General features: G+C 51.0%; 1 pseudogene; it reads left to right on the top strand.

Moving 5' to 3' along the window:
- Positions 1-10,934: 10,934 nt before the first annotated feature.
- On the top strand, positions 10,935-12,208 carry LOC102121087 (neugrin-like; annotated as a pseudogene).
- The last annotated feature ends 8,319 nt before the right edge of the window (positions 12,209-20,527 follow it).

Raw genomic sequence — 20,527 nt, 5'->3', positions numbered from 1 at the left:
GACAGAGCCAGGACCTGAATCCAAATTGTGGGCCCCAAAGATGGAGCCACGCTACAGTCTTGTGACTTCCTTGGCCAGGGCCTCAGCTCGGCCCTGGAGGCACCTCTCTGTGATGGTTTTCATCTCTTCCTCTTCTGGGCTCCAGGCTCCTTCAAGCTGGCTGCCCATCCCCCCCCCCCCCCCACCCAGCAGCTCCGTTGGCTGCCACCCACCTTCAGGGACCCTGGGCCCCTCTGCAATGGCTGTGGTCTCCCCCGGGCTGACCACAGCCTGACCCAGCCTCTGGATTTTACTTTGAGGTATTTCAGTGTCTCTACCAGCTACAATTATTTCTGGTTTCATAACCAGGGTTGCAGCAGAGGAAAAATAGAAGTAACTGTGGCTTAGGCAAGTGATCAGCCAGGAAACATCAGCTGCTACTAATAGTAGCAGCTATGAAGTTCTGGGAGATTCTTTTTTTTTTTTTTTTTTTTTTTTTGTCTTTTTAAGAGACAACGTCTTGCTCTGTCATCTAAGCTGGAGTGTGCAGTGGTGCCATCATGGCTTACTGCAGCCTCAGCCTCCTGGGCTTAAGCAGTCCTCCTGCCTCAGCCTCCTGAGTAGCTGCGACTACAGGTGCGCACCATCATGCCTTGCTAATTTCTTTTTTTTTTTTTTTTTTTTTGTAGAGATGGGGGTCTCACTATGCTGGCCAGGCTGCTACTGGGAGATCCTGATGACCTCTAGCCCTGGGATCCATATAAGCATCATCAACAGGATATGAAAAGCAAACAAAACAAGGTCTGTGAATTGAAAATTCAATTAACCATGTAGATGATATGAAAATCCAAGAGGGGCCAGGCACAGTGGCTCACACCTGTAATCCCAACACTTTGGGAGGCCGAGGCAGGCAGATCACCTGAGGTCAGGAGTTCAGGACCAGCCTGACCAACATGATGAAACCCTGTCTCTACTGAAAATATAAAAATTATCCAGGTGTGGTGGCAGGCATCTGTAATCCCAGCTACTTGGGAGGCTGAGGCAGGAGAATCACTTGAACCCAGGAAGTGAAGCTTGCAGTGAGCCAAGATCGTGCCACTGCACTCCAGCCTGGGCAACAGAGTGAGATCTGTCTCAAAAAAATAAAAGGAAAGCAAATCCAAGAGGACCAGGCATGGTGGCTCACACCTGTGATTCCAGCACTTTGGAAGGCCAAGGCAGGAGGATCATTTGCACTCAGGAGTTCTAGACCAGCCTGGGTAATAAGATGAGACCCTGTCTGTACAGATAAGATAAGATAAGATAAGATAAGATAAGATAAGATAAGATAAGATAAGATAAGATAAGATAGAAACGACCAAGAGAATGGACTGAGGAGCCCTCCTGATTCAACATGAGCTCACTCCTCCCCACCCCCATCCCTGTCTTTCTTGGCTGCATTCTTTCATGCAGTGTCAGGTAAGAGGGAGGTGGTGGGAACCCAGGACTGGATGCTGAGACCGTTACTCAACCACTGCATGACCTGGGACTTCCATTTCCTTCTCTGCATAATGCTTGAAATAATTGTCCCTCCCACTGCCATGGCCATGCATGTGGTCAGAGATGTGCAAAATGCTAGCACCTACCAGGTTTGCACCCAGAGAGGGGCTGCAGGTGCTGCTGTGGTCCCCATGGAGGTGATGGTGACTTAGGTTTATGCAGTGGTACAGGAAGAGGACCAAGCTGATAGATAGTGGGGAGACGGCAGCTAGAATGGATAGGGCAGGTTTAGGGATCAGCTGAAGGAGGAAGGGAGAGGAGCTGGGGCAATAACCCGATTTCTGGGCGGCCAGTGGAGTGGATGATTGTACCATGTGAGAGATAGACCACAGAGGAGAACGGTTTTGGGGAGGAAACTTCATGAACTTGGTGTTGTACGTGCTGAGTTAGAGACACCCACAGGACATCACACTTATCAGGAGACCATTGGATGTTTGTGTCTTGAACCCAGGGGAGGCCGGGCGTGGTGGCTTATGCCTGTAATCCCAGCATTTTGGGAGGCTGAAGCGGGTGGATCACCTGAGGTCAGGAGTTCGAGACCAGCCTGGCCAACACAGTGAAACCCTGTCTCTACTACAAATACAAAAAATTAGCTGAGCATGGTGGCAGGCACCTGTAATCCCAGCTACTCAGGAGGCTGAGGCGGGAGAATTGCTTGAACCCAGGAGGCAGAGGTTGCAGTGAGCCAAGATCACACCATTGCACTCCAGCCTGGGCAACAGTGTGAGACTCCATTTCAAAAAAATAATAAAAATAAAAAATAAAAATAAATAAATACAGGGGAAAGGATATAAAGGATATACAGGCACCAGAGTCATCACCATGGCAGCTGAAGGGATGTGTATGGCGTTGTCACCCAGAGGCCACCACACAGAGGCCAAGTCTTCCCACCTCGCCCCATGCCCCTGTCCTACCAAGCCCTCTCCACCTCCTCCTGCCCTACCCTCCTGGTAGCCGGAATGGCCAGTAGAGGCCAGATGCTGCAGAGGTGACAGTTTTCTTTGTAGGCAACAGGAGCCCCCAAAAGGGAGGGAAGAGGAGGGACTATGGGCCAATCCTGGAGGAGCCAAGGTGGAGTGGACCTGGGCCCTGACTTGAGGAGCGCTCAGAGAACTGGTGGATCAGCCCAGACCCCCGGTTCCACATGCTAAGGGCTGCCACGGGTATGGCCAGCAAGCGTCAGGGACTCTGTGGGGGAAGGCACTGGGAATTGTAGCCAAGTCCTGATGGTCCAGGCTTGCACTGCAGCCAACAGAATGTCTGTGTCATTCCTTCCCAAGTTCATGTGTTCACACCAAGGTGATGGTATTCGGAGGCGGGGCGTTTGGGAGGAGAAAGGGTCATGAAGATGGAGCCCTCAACCATGGGATTAGGCCCCATATAAAAAGGACCTCAGAGAGTGCCCTCTCCCTCTTTTTTTTTTTTTTTTTTTTCTGGAGATGCAGTCTCACGCTGTCACCCAGGCCAGTGGAGTGCAGTGACGAGATCTCGGCTCACTGCAACCTACACCTCCCCTGTTCAAGCAATTCTCCTGCCTCCACCTCCTGAGTAGCTGGGATTACAGGCACCTGCACCACACTCGGCTAAATTTTTTTTTTTTTTTTTTTTTTTTTTTTTGTATTTTTAGTAGACGGGGTTTCACAATATTGGCCAGGCTGGTCTTGAACTCCTGACCTCAAGTGATCTGTCCACCTTGGCCTCCCAAAGTGCCGTGAGCCACTGCATCCGGTCTCCTCCCCATCTTTCCACCGAGTAAGATTACAAGGAGAAGGTGGCTGTCTGCAACCCAGGAGAGAGCCCGACCACACTGACACCCTAATCTCGTGATCTTTTTTTTTTTTTTGAGCAGAGTCTCACTCTGTCGCCCAGGCTGGAGTGCAGTGGTGCGATCTCCGCTCACTGCAAGCTCTGTTTCCCAGGTTCACGCTATTCTCCTGCCTCAGCCTCCTGAGTAGCTGGAACTACAGGCACCCGGCACCACGCCCGGCTAATTTTTTGTGTTTTTAGTAGAGACAGGGTTTCACCATGTTAGCCAGGATGGTCTCGATCTCCTGACCTCGTGATTCACCCACCTTGGCCTCCCAAAGTGCTGGAATTACAGGTGTGAGCCACCGCGCCCGGCCCCAATCTTGTGATCTTAGAGGAGAAATAAATATCTGTTGTTTATAAGCCGTCCGATCTACGGGAGTTTGTTGTAGCAGCTCAGACTGACAGCTCGGACTGACTAGGCCCCTTATCTATACAAAAACATCAGGAAGATAGCATGGGGCATGCATCTTCAGCCTCCTCAGTGGAATTAGCATGACCTGTGCTTCCAGGAGTTTGAGACCAGCCTGGGCAACACAAAAAGACCCTGTTTATACAAAAAAAAAAAAAAAATTAATTAATTGGGTGTGGTGGTGTATGCCTATAGTCCCAACTGCTCTGGAGGCCGAGGCAGGAGGATCATTTGAGGCCAGGAGTTAGAGACCAGCCTGGGCAACACAACAAGACTCTGGTTTTTTTTGTTTGTTTTGTTTTGTTGTTGTTGTTGTTGTTGTTGTTGTTGTTGTTTGAGATGGAGTCTCATTCTGTCACCCAGGCTGGAATGCAGTGGCCTAGTCTCAGCTCATTGCAACCTCCACCTCCCAAGTTCAAGCAATTCTCCTGCCTCAGCCTCCTGAGTAGCTGGGACTACAGGCCAGCGCCATGACGCCCAGCTAATTTTTGTATCTTTAGTAAACATGGGGTTTCACCATGTTGACCAGGCTGGTCTCGAACTCCTGACCTCAAGTGATCTGCTCATCTTGGCCTCCCAAAGTGCTGGGATTATAGGTGTCAGTCACTGTGCCAGGCCCAAGACACTGTTTATACAAAAAATGTTTTTTAATTGGGTGTGTTGGTATATGCCTCTAGTCTCAACTGCTCTGGAGGCCAAGGCAGGAGGATCATTTGAATAACACAAGACTCTGTTTACACAAAAAACATTTCAAAATTTTGGTGTAGTGGTGCTCACCTGTAGTCCCAGCTGCTCCGGAAGCTGAGATGGGAGGATCACTTGAGGCCAGGAGTTCAAGATCAGCCTGTGCAACATAGGGAGACCTCATCTCTACCAGAAGAAAAAAAAAAAAATCAAAAAAGTAGCTGGGCATAACGGTGCACATCTGCAGTCCCAGTTACTCAGGAGGCCAAGGCGAGAACATCACTTGAGACCAGGATTTGAGTCTGCAGTGAGCCATGATTGTGGCACTGCACTCCAGCCTGGGTGACAGAGTGGAACCCTGTCTCTCAGAATAAATAAATAATTTTTAAAATTTTAAAATTAAAGGTCGGGTGCAATGGCTTATGCCTGTAATCCCAGCACTTTGGGAGGCCGAAGCGAATGGATCATTTGAGGTCGGGAGTTCGAGACCAGCCTGGCCAACATGGTGAAACCCCATCTCTACTAAAAATACAAAAATTAGCTGAGTGGTAGTGGCATGCACCTGTAATCCCAGCTACTCGGGAGGCTGAGGCAGGAGAATCACTTGAACCCAGGAGGCAGAGGTTGCAGTGAGCTGAGATCATGCCACTACACTCCAACCTGGGCAACAGAGTGAGACTCGGTCTCAAAAAGTAGTAATAATAATAATATGCTTCTGACTCATCTTCCTTTTTCATTTGGGAAAACACAGAGACATTCCACCTGATTCTTTCTAATGATACGTTTCCTTCTGTGTAAGGTCCAGCCCTACGAGGCTTAGCGGGTGTTCTCCCTGTGTGCAGAGATGAGAGATCATAAGAAATAAAGACACAAGACAAAGAGATGAAGAGAAAACAGCTGGGCCCAGGGGACCACCACCACCAAGATGCGGAGACAGGTAGTGGCCCCGAATGTCTGGGCGCGCTGATACTTACTGCATACAAGACAAGGGGGCAGGGTAAGGAGGGTGAGTTGTCCAAGTGATTGATAAGGTCAGGCAAATCACGTGATCATGGGACAGGGGGCCCTTCCCTTTTAGGTAGCCAAAGCAGAGAGGGAAGGCAGCATCTATCAGCGTTTTCTTCTCTGCATTTATCAAAAAGATCAAAGACTTTAAGACTTTCACTATTTCTTCTACCGCTATCTACTATGAACTTCAAAGAGGAACCAGGAGTACGGGAGGAACATGAAAGTGGACAAGGAGCGTGACCATTGAAGCACAGCACCACAGGGAGGGGTTTAGGCCTCTGGATGACTGTGGGGAGGCCTGGATAATATCCAGCCTTCCACAAGAAGCTGGTGGAGCAGAGTGTTCCCTGACTCCTGCAAGGAAAGGAGACTCCCTTTTGAGGTCTGCTAAGTAACGGGGGCCTTCCCAGACACTGGCGTTACCGCTTGACCAAGGAGCCCTCAAGCGGCCCTTATGCGGGTGTGACAGAGGGCTCACCTCTTGCCTTCTAAGTCACTTCTCACCATGTCCCTTCAGCACCTGACCCTATACCCGCCAGTTATTCCTAGGTTATATCAGTAATGCAACAAAGAGTCATATTAAAAGTGAATGATTAATGTTTATTTATTTATTTTTTTAATTTATTTTTTTGAGACGGAGTCTCGCTCTGTCACCCAGACTGGAGTGCAGTGGCCGGATCTCAGCTCACTGCAAGCTCCGCCTCCCGAATTTACGCCATTCTCCTGCCTCAGCCTCCCGAGTAGCTGGGACTACAGACGCCCGCCACCACGCCGGGCTAATTGTTTTGTATTTTTAGCAGAGACGGGGTTTCACCGTGTTAGCCAGGATGGTCTCGATCTCCTGACCTCGTGATCCGCCCGTCTCGGCCTCCCAAAGTGCTGGGATTACAGGCTTGAGCCACCGCGCCCGGCCAATAATGTTTATAATAATGATTGATAATTGTCCCTGATCATCTCTATACCTAATTTGTATTATGATTATTCTTATTGTAACTATTTTCTGTATTATACTGAAACAGTGTGTGCCTTCAGTCTCTTGCCTCGGCACCTGGGTAATCCTCCACCCACATTTCTGAGCAGTAGCCCAAGACAATTCTAAGCATGTGGGGGAAGGAAAACTGGAAGTGCTGTTTCTACCCAGACTGCGAAACTCAGCATAAATTTCTGCACACAATGTGACCTCTTGGAGGTACTTAAAGCTCTTAGTGTCCCCTGGAGGCACCAGGCTGCCTCCCCTGGAACAGAGGGTCCTCCTCGAAGACCTCCTCTCTCAGCCTGGGCTCCCCAAAAGCAGACTCAGAGATAGTTTACTGGGGAAGCTCCATGTGGGAGTGGCGCGGTGAAAAGCCAGTGCAGGGTGCGGCTAGGGAGCAGGGGACTGCTGGGGCTACGGGAGACTGTGTGGATCACCCCCTTGGAATGGTCCCGCCAGAGCTCCAAATACTCCTGGCTGGGTTTTGTTGTTGTTTGTTTTGGGGTTTTTTTGTTTGTTTTTGTTTTGTTTTGTTTTGTTTTTTGACTGAGTCTTGCTCTGTTGCCCAGACTGGAGTACGGTGGTATGATCTCAGCTCACTGCAACCTCCACCTCCTGGGTTCAAGCTATTTTCATGCCTCAGCCTCCTGAGTAGCTGGAATGACAGGTGCCCACCATCACATCCGGCTAATTTTTGTATCTTTAGTAGAGGTGAGTTTTCACCATGTTGGCCAGGCTGGTCTCAAACTCCTGACCTCAGGTGATCCGCTTGCCTCAGCCTCCCAAAGCGCTGAGATTACAGGCATGAGCCACCACGCCTGGCTTGGCTATTTTTTAATCTACTGCCTCCCGGCCTTTGGAGTGAGGGTTGCCCCAGAGGCTGTAAAATCTGGCTCTTCTGGGCCCACTGTGGTGCAGGCAAAAGGCCTCAGGCAGCCAACCAGAGCCTGAAGTTCCTGCCCTCAGCCACTGCCAGCTGTACAAGCTGCTGTTGGCTCCACACCCTGCATGGCGTGGGGACTCCTGCCTCCCAAAGTGCTGGGATTACAGGCATGAGCCACTGTGCCCAGCCCAGCTAATGTATTTTTAAATTAAAACAAAAATTTGGGCTGGGCGCGGTGGCTCAAGCCTGTAATCCCAGCACTTTGGGAGGCTGAGACGGGTGGATCACGAAGTCAGGAGATCGAGACCATCCTGGCTAACACGGTGAAACCCCGTCTCTACTAAAAATACAAAAAAAAAAACAGCCGGGCGAGGTGGCGGGCGCCTGTAGTCCCAGCTACTCGGGAGGCTGAGCCAGGAGAATGGCGTGAACCCGGGAGGCGGAGCTTGCAGTGAGCTGAGATCCGGCCACTGCACTCCAGCCTGGGCGACAGAGCGAGACTTCGTCTCAAAAAAAAAAAAATTTGTAGGGGTAGGGTCTCACTTTGTTGCCCAGGTTTGTGTGTGTGTGTATGTGTGTGTGTACGTGCGTGTGTGTGTGTGTATGTGCGTGTGTGTATGTGTGTGTATGTGTGATTGTGTGTGTGTGTATGTGTATGTGTGTGTGTGTGTATATATGTGTGTGTATGTGTGTGTGTGTGTGCGTGTGTGTGTATGTGTGTGTGTGTGTGTATATATATATATATATATATAAAAGCTGGACATGTTGCTGCATGCCTGTAGTCCCAGCTTCTCAGAAGACTGAGGTGGAGGATCCCATAAGTCCAAGAGTTGGAGGCTGCAGTGAGCTATGATTGCACCACTGCACTCCAGCCTGGACTATAGGGAGAGACCCTGTTTCTTTAAAAAAAAAAAAAAAAAAAAAAAAGCCGGTGCAGTGGCTCATGCTTTGGGAGCACTTTGGGAGGCTGAGGTGGGTGGATCACCTGAGGTCAGGAGTTCGAGACCAACCTGGCCAACACGGTGAAACCCTACCTATACTAAAAATACAAAACTTAGCTGGGCATGGTGGCGCATGCCTGTAATTCCAGCTACTCAGGAGGCTGAGGCAAGAGAATAGCTTGAATCCAGGAGGCAGAGGTTGCAGTGAGCTGAGATCATGCCATTGCACTCCAGCCTGATAAAAGCAAAACTCTGTCTCAAAAAAAAAAAAAAAAAAGCCAGATGTGGTGGTGCGTGACGGTAGGCCCAGCCACTTGGGAGGCTGAAGTGGGTGAGCTATGATCATGCCACTGCCCTCCAGCCTGGGGGATAGAGTGAGACCTTATCTCTACAAAAATAAAAATGAAACAATTAGCCAGGTGTGGTAGAACACCTGTAGCCCCAGCCACTCAGGAGGCTGAGGTGGGAGGATTGCTTGAGTCCAGGAGGTCAAGGATGCTGTTAGCCATAATTGCACTACTGCACTCTGGCCCAGGTGACAGAATGAGACCCTGTCTCAAAAACAACAACAACAACAACAACAACAACAACAACAAAAAGACTGAAGGCCTCCCGCCTCAGCCTCCCAAGACGTTGGGATTACAGGCGTGAGCCACACTCCCAGCCATCGCTCCTATTTTAGGGATGAGGTCACATCCCTGCAGAGGCCCAGAACAGAGAGGACCTTCTCCCACAGGACAGATAGGGTCACGGTCAGTTGGAGTTGTGAGGTCTTCCAGGCATGAGCAGAGGACAGAAAGGGACAGGCTAAGCAAAGGCATCGGCACAGCAGGGCTGGGAAACTTGAAGGCAGCTGGCAGAGTGCCCTGGGCATTTGTGAAAGGTCCTGTGGTCTGCTCGGCTCTGCTAGGAGCCGGGGGATGGGAACCTGGGAGGAGACTGGGGAAGGTGATGCAGCATGAGGGGGCCACACATCCTGATTTTTCAGAAGCTGTGAGCAGCATTTGAGCCAGAATATTGCATCCCTCTCTGGGCCTCAGCTTTGCCATCCATGACACAAGGAAGGTGGCTGAGACTTCTGCGTGCTCACCCAACACCCATTCTCCCATCCTTCCTCATTACCAGAACCCTGGTTGTATTGATAGTGGCAACAGATGATGCTTATTTATTTATTTATTTATTTATTTATTTATTTATGTAGAGACAGAGTCTCGCTCTGTGGACAGGCTGGAGTGCAGTGGCACAATCTTGGTTCACTGCAACCTCCGCCTCCCAGGTACAAGTGATCCACCTGCCTCAGCCTCCCAAAGTGCTGGGATTACAGGCGTGAGCCACCGCACCAGCCAACATGAACCTCTTGAAGTCATCTCCCACCCCATCTACCATCTCTTTATCTGTCCACCTATCAACCTGTCGATCTAGCCATCTATCGATCTATCCGTCCATCCATCCAGCCTATTGGTTCTGTTTCCCTGGAGAACACTGACCAATGCAGAGGGCAAGACAGAGAATCCCAGAGGAGCCTGGGTCCCTGACAACCTTGGGGAGGACATTACACAGCGCCACCCTCAGACTTGTTGCTGCATGAGAGAAAAATAAGCCCTATCTTGTTTAAGCCACTGTTGTGGGGGTTTTCTGTTATTGGCAACCAAACTCAGCCCCTAAGAGGTGCAGGGGAGGCCATGTGCCCCGCAGTTCAGGCACCCCAAATCACACCCACAGTGGTTACTTTATCCCAGTACTGCCTGGACTATTCTGGGGTTAATTTTTTTCTTTAAAGAAACTCATTTTTTGGCCAGGTATGGTGGCTCATGCCTGTAATCTCAGCACTTTGGGAGGCTGAGGCAGGTGAATCACTTGAGGTTAGGAGTTCAAGACCAGCCTGGCCACCATGGTGAAACTCCATCTCTACTAAAAATACAAAAACTTAGCCAGGTGTGGTAGTGAGTGCCTGTAATCCCAGCTACTCTGGAGGCTGAGGCAGGAGAATCGCTTGAACCTGAGAGGTAGAGGCTGCAGTGAGCTGAGATTGCACTCCAGCCTGGGCAACAGAGGGAGACTCTGTCTCAAACACAAAAACAAAAAATCAAAAAAGGGTAGCAGACTGCTGAAGGCTGGTTTGCATTGACATGCAGTTACCCTGAGTCTCTTGCTGGGCAGGTGTGTTCACGCTGCCTTCACTTGCTGTGGGTTCACGACCCAGGGGGTGGCGGGCTTAGGCCCTATCGGCTGGGAGCCAGACCCCCATTCTGACTGGGAGCCATTGGAATGGGAGCTGTAGGAGGTGGAGAGGTTCTCCCTGGGCCCTCAGCTTGAAGCAGGGCCTCATGCCCTGGCACCCCAGGCCATGCCCCCTTGGTGCTGGGCATCCTGCCGCTGTTATTCCTTCTTACCCGTTGTCAGGGGCACAGCGTCAGGTATTCAGATCCCCTGGGACCACTGGTCCCTTCACTAGTGACGTATTTCATCATCAGTTTAGAGAGTTTGGCATGCTTAGGAGAGTTCTAGGTGTTAGCTTTCTGGGTGTACAGAGCAGCTCTAAGCTGGCATAAGGACAGGTTGCCCTTGCCATCAAAGAGAAGAGGGCTGGGCCCTCCATGATTTAACCTGAGGCTCTTCAAAATCCATTCTGCTTCCATGCATGGCTTCTGCCCCGGCACCCTGAAACGACAGAAAAAAACAATCCGATTCCAGAAAATTCAGAGGCAAATGGAGGCACCTGGTGCCCCACCCAGAATCCTGGGAAGCCGTGGAGCAGATCCGATATTTATATGAGGAATTTCCAGAGTCCTGACCAGTTCCCAGGTTGGCTGAAGGCTTTGATGTCAGCACTGATGTGATCCAAAGAGTTTTAAATGGCAAGTTTGTACCCACATTGGAGCAGACACTGAAGCAGGATCAAAAAGTCCTTAAGAAAGCTGGGCTTGCCTATTCGCTCCAGCAGCTCCCGGGCTCTGGAAATATGTCAAAGCCGCTCCCTGCAGGCCACTCTGTATCAGGCTCTTTGCTTATGCCCAGGCATGAAGCCTCATCCAAAGACCCTAATCACAGCACAGCTTTGAAAGTTACAGAGTTGGCTGGGCGCGGTGGCTCACGCCTGTAATCCCAGCACTTTGGGAGGCCGAGGTGGGCAGATCACGAGGTCAGGAGATCAAGACCATCCTGGCTAACACGGTGAAACCCCATCTCTACTAAAAATACAAAAAATTAGCCGGGCGTGGTGGTGGGCGCCTATAGTCCCAGCTACTCAGGAGGCTGAGGCAGGAGAATGGCGTGAACCCGGGAGGCGGAGCTTGCAGTGAGCGGAGACCGTGCCACAGCGCTCCAGCCTGGGCGACAGAGCCAGACTCCATCTCAAAAAAAAAAGAAAGTGATAGAGTCAGACCCTCACAGGACAAATACACCAAGGAGATGGAAGGGAAGAAATAAAGAAATCCAGGACCTGGAGGAGAGGGTGTGCCTGTTGCTGCACCCCTAGGTCATCAGCGAGAGCTGCAGAAGTTCTCCAGTGATGCTGGGAGCACCAGAAGAACCGGCGATGCTGCGTTGCCAAGTGAGCAGAAGCTGGAGGAGTTGGAGGCAGAGGAACCAGGTAACTTCAGCAGCCAAGTAGCGCAGAGGGGCCGAGAGTTCTTTGACAGCAACGGGAACTTCCTGTACGGAATCTGAGTCTGGGATTGGCTTGTGGAGATGCCTCGTGAAACACAGCTGGGCAAGTATTAATATATATGGAGCAGCCTGGATTTCTGCATATGGATGAGTCCCCTTGGAACAGGAAGAAGTGATGAGCCTGGACTGTGGGAGGAAAGAGCGGCGTGGGTAGCTTCAGACTTCCTGGAGCAGTGCTCCCAGTCTGACCTCTGTAGATCTGCGGCACTCACTCTTCTTGCTTGGCTCTCTGTATGTTGAAAACCAGCCCGTGTTGCATGTGTTGTTACAATTTTTCGTGATACTTGCAATATATGTTTGAGAGGAAGTGAAAAGTTTGTCTTCCGAGCTCGTTTCCTTCTTGATCGGTGAACACTAACAGTTTTGGGACAACTTAGTTGATTGGTTTTCCTTACAAGCGAAATAAAGGAAAATGTAGCAGTCAAAATAAATAAGCAAAAAGCAAAAAAGGAAGAAACTCATTTTTTAAGTTTAGCCTCATTTAAAATATATTATTGATGAACTTAAGTGCCTGATGGTAATATACATATATATGTGTGTGTGTGTGTGTGTGTGTGTGTGTGTATATATATATATATCTTTTTTCTTTTTTTTTTTGAGACGGAGTCTCACTCTGTCGCCCAGGCTGGAGTGCAATGGCGTGATCTCAGCTCACTGCAAGCTCCGCCTCCCAGGCTCAGGCCATTCTCCTGCCTCAGCCTCCTGAGTAGCTGGGACTACAGGCGCCCGCCACCACGCCTGGCTCAGTTTTTGTATTTTTAGTGGAGACGGGGTTTCACTGTGTCATCCAGGATGGTCTCGGTCTCCTGACGTCGTGAGCCACCCGCCTCGGCCTCCCAAAGTGCTGGGATTACAGGTGTGAGCCACCACGCCTGGCCTCATTATATATTTTTAATATACAATGCAATGAACAATGAACATATAGTCTTTAAAATTAAAAAGATTTTAAAAGGTTTGTCCGTGAACTTTTTTTTTTTTTTTTTTTTTTTTTTTTTGAGACAGAGTCTTGCTCTGTCACCCTGGCTGGAGTGCAGTGATGCAATCTCTGCTCACTGCAACCTCCACCTGCTGGGCTCAAGTGATCCTCCCACCTCAGCCTCCTGAGTCGCTGGGACTATGCCTGGCTAATTTTTAAATCGTTGGTAGAGACGGGTTTTACTATGTTGCCCAGGCTGGTCTCAAACTGCTGGACTCAAACCATTGTCCTGCTTTGGCCTCCCAAAGTGCTGGGATTACAGGCGTGACCCAGCACATCAGCCAACATAAACCTATTAAAGTCTTCTCCCACCCCTGTAAGTGGGGTCTGAGCGTCAGGGTCTCGGCCCACCAGACCTAAGGGACCTGAGTCCCAGGCTGGCTTCGGAACAGAGATCTGGGGCTGTGTAGGAAAACTGAACCCTGCCGGGCGCAATGGTTCATGCCTGTAATCCCAGCACTTTAGGAGACCAAAGCAGGAGGATCACTTGAGCTCAGGAGTTCAAGATCAGCCTGGGCAACATGGCAAAACCCCATCTCTACCAAAACTACAAAAACTTTGCTGGCATGGTGGCATGTGCCTGAGGTCCCAGCTACTCAGGAGGCTGAGACAGGAGAATCGTTTGAACCCAAGAAGTGGATATTGCAGTGACCTGAGATCGCACCACTGCACTCCAGCCTGGGCGACAGAGTGAGACTCCATCTCAAAAAAAAGAAAAAAGAAAATAATCAAACCCACCCCCAGCTTTCCCCGCAGAGCAGGAGATGGGCATCCATGGTGCCCCCAGCAGCTCTGCAGCAAAGCAGGGAGCACAACCCCAGAGATAAAGAACCTGCCCCAGCCCCACTCCTCAGGAGACCCCGGAAGGACAACACAGCTTCAAGAAAGCCCCCAGCCTGTCTTCCCAGACAGCAGGGATGCAGCTGTGACATCCGGCTCTGCAGTTTGTACAACATGCATAGGGTGCCCACCACGGGACGGGCACGCACGGGGCCAAAAGCCACTCCCCACTCAGGCCGGGGGACCACGCCGCTGCCTCTACCCAAAGTCCACAGAGCTCATCCCTGTTCCCCTCCTTGTTCCTGCCAGCTTCACAGCCCAACACAGAAGGGGGTCTCCTGCTGCAAGGGAGATGGCTCTGACCCCACAGCCTCCAGACAAGGGGTCCCTGAGAGCAAGGGGTGAGGGCTCCGGGCTGAAAGCTGAGCAAGTACGGAATCACAGACGACGTGATGACGCCTCTCCACATTCGGTGCTCAAAGTTTTTCTATAGGTTTTTGTTTTTGTTTTTGTTTTTGCGATGTTGAAAAAATTACTGAAGAGTGTACAGCCCTAATGCACTTAGAACCTCGACCATCAGCTTCCCAGTTCACACAGCCTTTGTGTCCGTTTCCATGTGCCTTGCAAGTCTATTCTGTGTCCAGCCCTTTGCAACTTTTTCTCTCTGCATCACTGGAGTGCTGGGAGAGACACTGGAAGGTGGTGGGGGATGGGGATGGGAGACTGTTCTAGTCTTTCCCTGGTGTGCACTTACACGGAAGCCTGTGTGGCACAGGGAAGGGACCCGGGCCACTCTGCAGGCTGGCCCAGGCTTGTGGGGGTAGGAGACACGTTCTTCCTGACCCTGTAGCCTGTGGCCGCTTGGCTGTCCCCAGCAGCTTCTGTAGCGTGACCCCCAAGGCTGGGCAATGGCCTAGCGTCCCCCCGCCACAGACAGCATCCTCCCAGAGCAGAAACCACGATATGGAGCCATCCCAGGAAAAGCCTCTACAATTGAGAGTGACCTCAAAAAGGCCCTTGGGAAGGGCCCCCACACTCCATGCATGGCTCTTTTCCTGCAAGGAGGCAGCCACTGGCTCTGGCACAAGGGCTGTGGGAAGCTGGGCTGGGGGGTCCTGCCCCCAAAGTGTCCCTGCCAAGAGAGTCCACCATCTCACACATCCAGCGTCAGGGCTAAGAAGAGATCCTGTGCCAGGGACTGGTGCTGTGGTCTTCCCTGCAGCCGGCACTGCCTGACACCACCGCCATCTATTTTGGTCTTCTTGGCTTCTTGGTGCTGCTGTCTGGGCACTTGTAGGGGTGGTCAGGGGGCAGTGGGCTGTGGCGTTGGTCTCCACTGTCTCTGGACCCTGGAGGGGGTGAAGAGACTTCAGTCTGAGGCCGAGGCAGGCTCAAGTGGAGCCAGCGCCCCAGCAGGGGTACTCTGGCCAGGCACCCTGTCTCGTGTGGACTCCCTGGCTCTGGCCTGAGCCGCCGACATGCATAGTTCAGCACACACAGGCCCCTTCCTCCTCCAGCCTGCCCGGGCCCTGGGGCACTGTCTGACCCCTCTGGGACTTCACTTCGTGAGCCCAGGCCGCCCTTTCCAGTCCAACTTGGCCTCTGCTGTTCTTATAACGCTGGGCCTGTCCCCAAGACCCTCCTAAAGCCACTTTCCCCAGGTGGTGGGTACACTCCGCAACTCCAGCCAGATGTGATCACGATGGGGGAATCCCTGTGGACCATTTCCCATCCCTCATGTTTCCCAAAGACATGCTACTGGGCCTGGCCATGCACCATTGACTGTTGCATAGTGTGCTCTGGGCTGCAAGCTTCCAGCCCAAGGTTGTGGCTAGGAAACACTTCTGAGACTTTTTTCCAAGAATCCTTAAAGGAATGGCATAATAATGAGAAGTTCTTATCCTTTTCTGAAACAGTAACATGAGGGAATAGGTTAAAGGTACAACAGGAGAGGCCGGGTGCGGTGGCTCAAGCCTGTAATCCCAGCACTTTGGGAGGCCGAGGGGGGCGGATCACGAGGTCAGGAGATCAAGATCATCCTGGCTAACCCGGTGAAACCCCGTCTCTACTAAAAAATACAAAAAAACTAGCCAGGCGAGGTGGCGGGCGCCTGTAGTCCCAGCTACTCGGGAGGCTGAGGCAGGAGAATGGCGTGAACCCAGGAGGCGGAGCTTGCAGTGAGCTGAGATCCGGCCACTGCACTCCAGCCTGGGCGACAGAGTGAGACTCCGTCTCAAAAAAAAAAAAAAAAAAGGTACAACAGGAGAAACTGAGGTTAGAAGAAAGGACTTCACACAAGGGCCCAGCCCTCCCAGTGGTCCTTTTCTTTTCAGATGGAGTCTCATGTCACTCAGGCTGGAGTGCAGTGGTACAATCTTGCCTCTCGGGTTCAAGTCATTCTCCTGCTTCAGCCTCCTGAATAGCTGAGATTACAATCACCCACCACCACACCCAGCTAAGTTTTGTATTTTTAGTAAAGACAGAGTTTCATCATGTTGGCCAGACTGGTCTTGAATTCCTGATCTCAGGTGATCTGCCCGCCTTGGCCTCCCAAAGTGCTGGGATTATAGGCATGAGCCACTGCGCCCGGTCCTCCCACGGGTTTTGAAGCCTATTATTGAATTACACCCATCCTTCCTGGATGATTTGGTTGTCAGCTGGTTCAGGGAGTGAAAAATCGTGCCAGTGATTCCAGAGGGCGTTTCCTGTCTCCAGAAAGGAATCCAGGGAACAGCTGCCTCACAGGTTGCGATGAGGATGATGGGAATGCAGACCTTAAAGTGATTTAAACAGTAGCTGGGATTTAGCAAATACCCAGCAAACATCAGCGGCCTTCTTGGTTCAAGATATAGAAAGAAGAAGAAAAGAAGAGGGTGCTGGGCACAGTGGCTCACGCCTGTAATCCCCTCACTTTGGGAGACCAAGACAGCAGGATCGCTTGAGCTAGAAGTTTGAGACCAGCCTGGGCAACATAGTAGGATCCTACCTTTACAAAAACTAACTAACTAAATAAATAAATAAAATGACCTGGGCATGGGGTCCCACACCTGTAGTCCCAGCTACTGAGGAAGTTGAGTGGGGAGGATCACTCGGGCCCAGGAGTTCCAGGCTGTAGAGAGTTATGACTGCACTACTGCACTCCAGCCTGGGCAGCACAGTGACCCTGTCTCTAAAAACAAAAATAAAAATAATTTTAAAAAATCAAAAAGGCAAGAGGAGATGAAAAAGAGGAAGGATAACAGCTCTACCACACTGACAACATTGTGTTTTATTTTATTTTATTTTTTGAGACAGAGTCTAGCTCTGTCACCCAGGCTGGAATGCAGTGGCACAATCTCGGCTCACTGCAACCTCTGCCTCCCAGGCTCAAGCGATTCTCCTGCCTCAACCTCCCGAGTAGCTGGGATTACAGGCACACGCCACTATGCCTGGCTAATTTTTGTATTTTAGTAGAGATGGGGTTTCACCATGTTGGCCAGACTGGTCTTCAACTCCTGACCTCAGGTGGTCTGCCCACCTCGGCCTCCCAAAGTGCTGGGATTACAGGCATGAGCCATCGCGCCCGGTCATGTTTTCATTTTTAAGGTTAATGCCCAAGACCAGGCCAGGTGCAGTGTCTCATGCCTGTAATCCCAGCACTTCAGGAGGCCAAGGCAGGTGGATCACCTGAGGTCAGGCGTTCAAGACCAGCCTGAGTAACCCTGTCTCTTCTAAAAATACAAAAATTAGCCGAGTGTGGTAGTGCATGCCTATAATCCCAGCTACTCAGGAAGCTGAGGCATGAGAATCACTTCAACCCAGGAGGCAGAGGTTGCAGTGAGCCGAGATTGCGCCACTGCACTCCAGCTTGAGTGATGGAGTGAGACTGTCTCAAAAATCAATTTAATTAATTAGTTAATTAAAGTTAATGCCCAGGACTGGCCATGTTCCAGAGCTTTGCTGTCCACTGCAGTAGCCACTGGCCACATGTGCCTATTGAGTCTTGAGATGCAGAACTGTGAAGTGCTGTGCTGGTGGTGGGGAGCTGATGTGCACTGGTACTGCTATCCCTCCCTTGACAGATAAGGGCCCTAGTGGTGGGGAGCTGATGTGTATGTGTACTGCTATCCCTTCCCTGACAGATGGGGGCCCTGGTGGTGGGGAGCTGATGTGCACGTGTACTGCTATCCCTCCCTTGACAGATGGGGGCCCTGGTGGTGGGGAGCTGATGTGTACGTGTACTGCTATCCCTCCCCTGACAGATGGGGGCCCTGGTGGTGGGGAGCTGATGTGTACCTGTACTGCTATCCCTCCCCTGACAGATGGAGGCCCTGGTGGTGGGGAGCTGATGTGCACGTGTACTGCTATCCCTCCCCTGACAGATAAGGGCCCTGGTGGTGGGGGAGCTGATGTGCACATGTACTGCTATCCCTCCCTTGACAGATAAGGGCCCTGGTGGTGGGGAGCTGATGTGCACATGTACTGCTATCCCTCCCCTCACAGATGGGGGCCCTGGTGGTGGGGAGCTGATGTGCACATGTACTGCTATCCCTCCCCTGATAGATGGGGGCCCTGGTGGTGGGGAGCTGATGTGCACGTGTACTGCTATCCCTTCCCTGACAGATGGAGGCCCTGGTGGTGGGGAGCTGATGTGCACTGGTACTGCTATCCCTCCCCTGACAGATAAGGGCCCTGGTGGTGGGGAGCTGACGTGCATGTGTACTGGTATCCCTCCCCTGACAGATGGAGGCCCTGGTGGTGGGGAGCTGATGTGCACGTGTACTGTTATCCCTCCCTTGACAGATGGAGGCCCTGGTGGTGAGGGAGCTGATGTGCACATGTATTGTTATCCCTCCCCTAACTCCTCCCCATGGAGAGAATTGAGAAGAGCTTGAGAATCCCAGAAGCCAGCAGCATGGGAGCTACAGGATCACACAGGGGTGGGAGGAGACAGACACTGACCTCTGATGTCCCAGGGCAGGAGGGGCACCCTGCTTGGGCTTGTACTGCTTTGCCACATGGCTCTGGGGAAGGTGAAGCTGACTTCCGGCACATGGAGAGTGTTCTCATCTAAACAGTGAGACCGGAGGCAAGAGAAGGTGATGATTTTTAGGGACCACCCAGTGAATCATGGGAATAAAACTAAATAATGGATAATACCTACAACAGATTGAGCACCTACCAAAAGCTAGGCTCTTTTACTTAAGCTACTTCATGTGTGTTCCCCACAGACCTGGGAGGGGATTATTTTTTATGTGAGCTCCTGTCCTTTGTCCTTTCTGGAACCTCTACTGTCCCCAGAAAAGGGGTCTTGTCCCAGACCCCAAGAGCAGGTTCTTGGATCTTGTCCAGGAAAGAATTCAGGGCGAATCACAGAGGATACTGAAGTTAAGATAGTTTATGGCTGGGTGCAGTGGCTCAAGTCCGTAATCCCAGCACTCTGGGAAACCGAGGTAGGCGGATCACCTGAAGTCAGGAGTTCAAGACCAGCCTGGCCAAAATGGTGAAACCCCATCTGTACTAAAAAATGCAAAAATTAGCTGGGTGTCACACCCCTGTAATCCCAGCTACTTGAGAGGCTGAGGCAGGAGAATCACCTGAACCTGGTAAGCACAGGTTGCAGTGAGCTGAGATCGTGCCACTGCACTCTAGCCTGGGTGACAAAGTGAGACTCCATCTCAAAAAAAAAAAAAAAGGTTGTTAGAGACAACTCTATTACAGAGTACAGCATCCTCAGAAAGCAGGTGATGGGGCCAGGTGCAGTCGCTTAATGCCTGTAATCCCAGCACTTTGGGAGGCTGAGGCAGGAGGATTGCGTTAGCCTAGGAGTTCAAGACCAGCCTGGGCAACACAGCAAAATCCCATCTCTGCAATATCAAAATTAGCCTGGTGTGGTGTCACACACCCCAGCTACTGGGGAGGCTGAGGTGAAAAGATCCCTTAAGCTAGGGAAGGCAAGACAGCAGTGAGCCATGACCGCACCACTGCACTCCAGCCTGGGCGACAGAGCAAGACCCTGTCTCAAAATTAAAAATAAAAATAAGGAATAATATACTTTATTTCAAAGGCTTGTGATCAGCTTGTGACTGGCTATTAGTATTGTTACTTCCCTACATTACTGTTTATTTCAGCAAGAATTTAAGAGTGTCTTATTATTTTTAAAGCAAAACCTATTCTTAAACTAAACATGATTTTTGTTCTTAAAGCACTGGGTCATTTCCATGAGTTCTGGATCTTTATTACATTTGTTAACATCATTTTTTTTTTTTTTTTTGAGACGGAGTTACCCAGGCTGGAGTGCAGTGGTGCGATCTCGGCTCACTGCAAGCTCTGCCTCCCGGGTTCATGCCATTCTCCTGCCTCAGCCTCCCATGTAGCTGGGACTACAGGTGCCCACCGCCACGCCTGGCTAATTTTTTTTTTTTTTTTTTTTTTTTTGAGACGGAGTCTGGCTCTGTCGCCCAGGCTGGAGTGCAGTGATGTAATCTCGGCTCACTGCAACTCCGCCTCCCGGGTTCACGCCATTCTCCTGCCTCAGCCTCCCGAGTAGCTGGGACTACAGGCGCCTGCCACCACGCCCGGCTAATTTTTTGTATTTTTAGTAGAGACGGGGTTTCACCGTGTTAGCCAGGATGGTCTCAATATCCTGACCTCGTGATCCGTCCGCCTTGGACTCCCAAAGGGCTGGGATTACATGCGCGAGTCACTGCGCCTGGCCTAGTTAACATCATTAACTTGTTCCTTGACCATAAACATCTTATGACCGAAAGGGCCCAACACCCTGGGAATGTCACCGGCAGGTTTGGCTTTGTCGGGCCTTTATTAAAGATGGCGTCACTCTGGTTAAGATGCCTCTGACACTACCCTACGCTCAGCTCTTGGGTCTTTGTCCCTTCTC

The sequence above is a fragment of the Macaca fascicularis genome, chromosome 3 (genome assembly GCF_037993035.2).
Source record: "Macaca fascicularis isolate 582-1 chromosome 3, T2T-MFA8v1.1".
In the NCBI taxonomy this organism is placed as follows: domain Eukaryota; kingdom Metazoa; phylum Chordata; class Mammalia; order Primates; family Cercopithecidae; genus Macaca; species Macaca fascicularis.
Note: the sequence above shows the minus strand (reverse complement) of the source record. Positions and strands in the feature narration are given on the sequence as shown.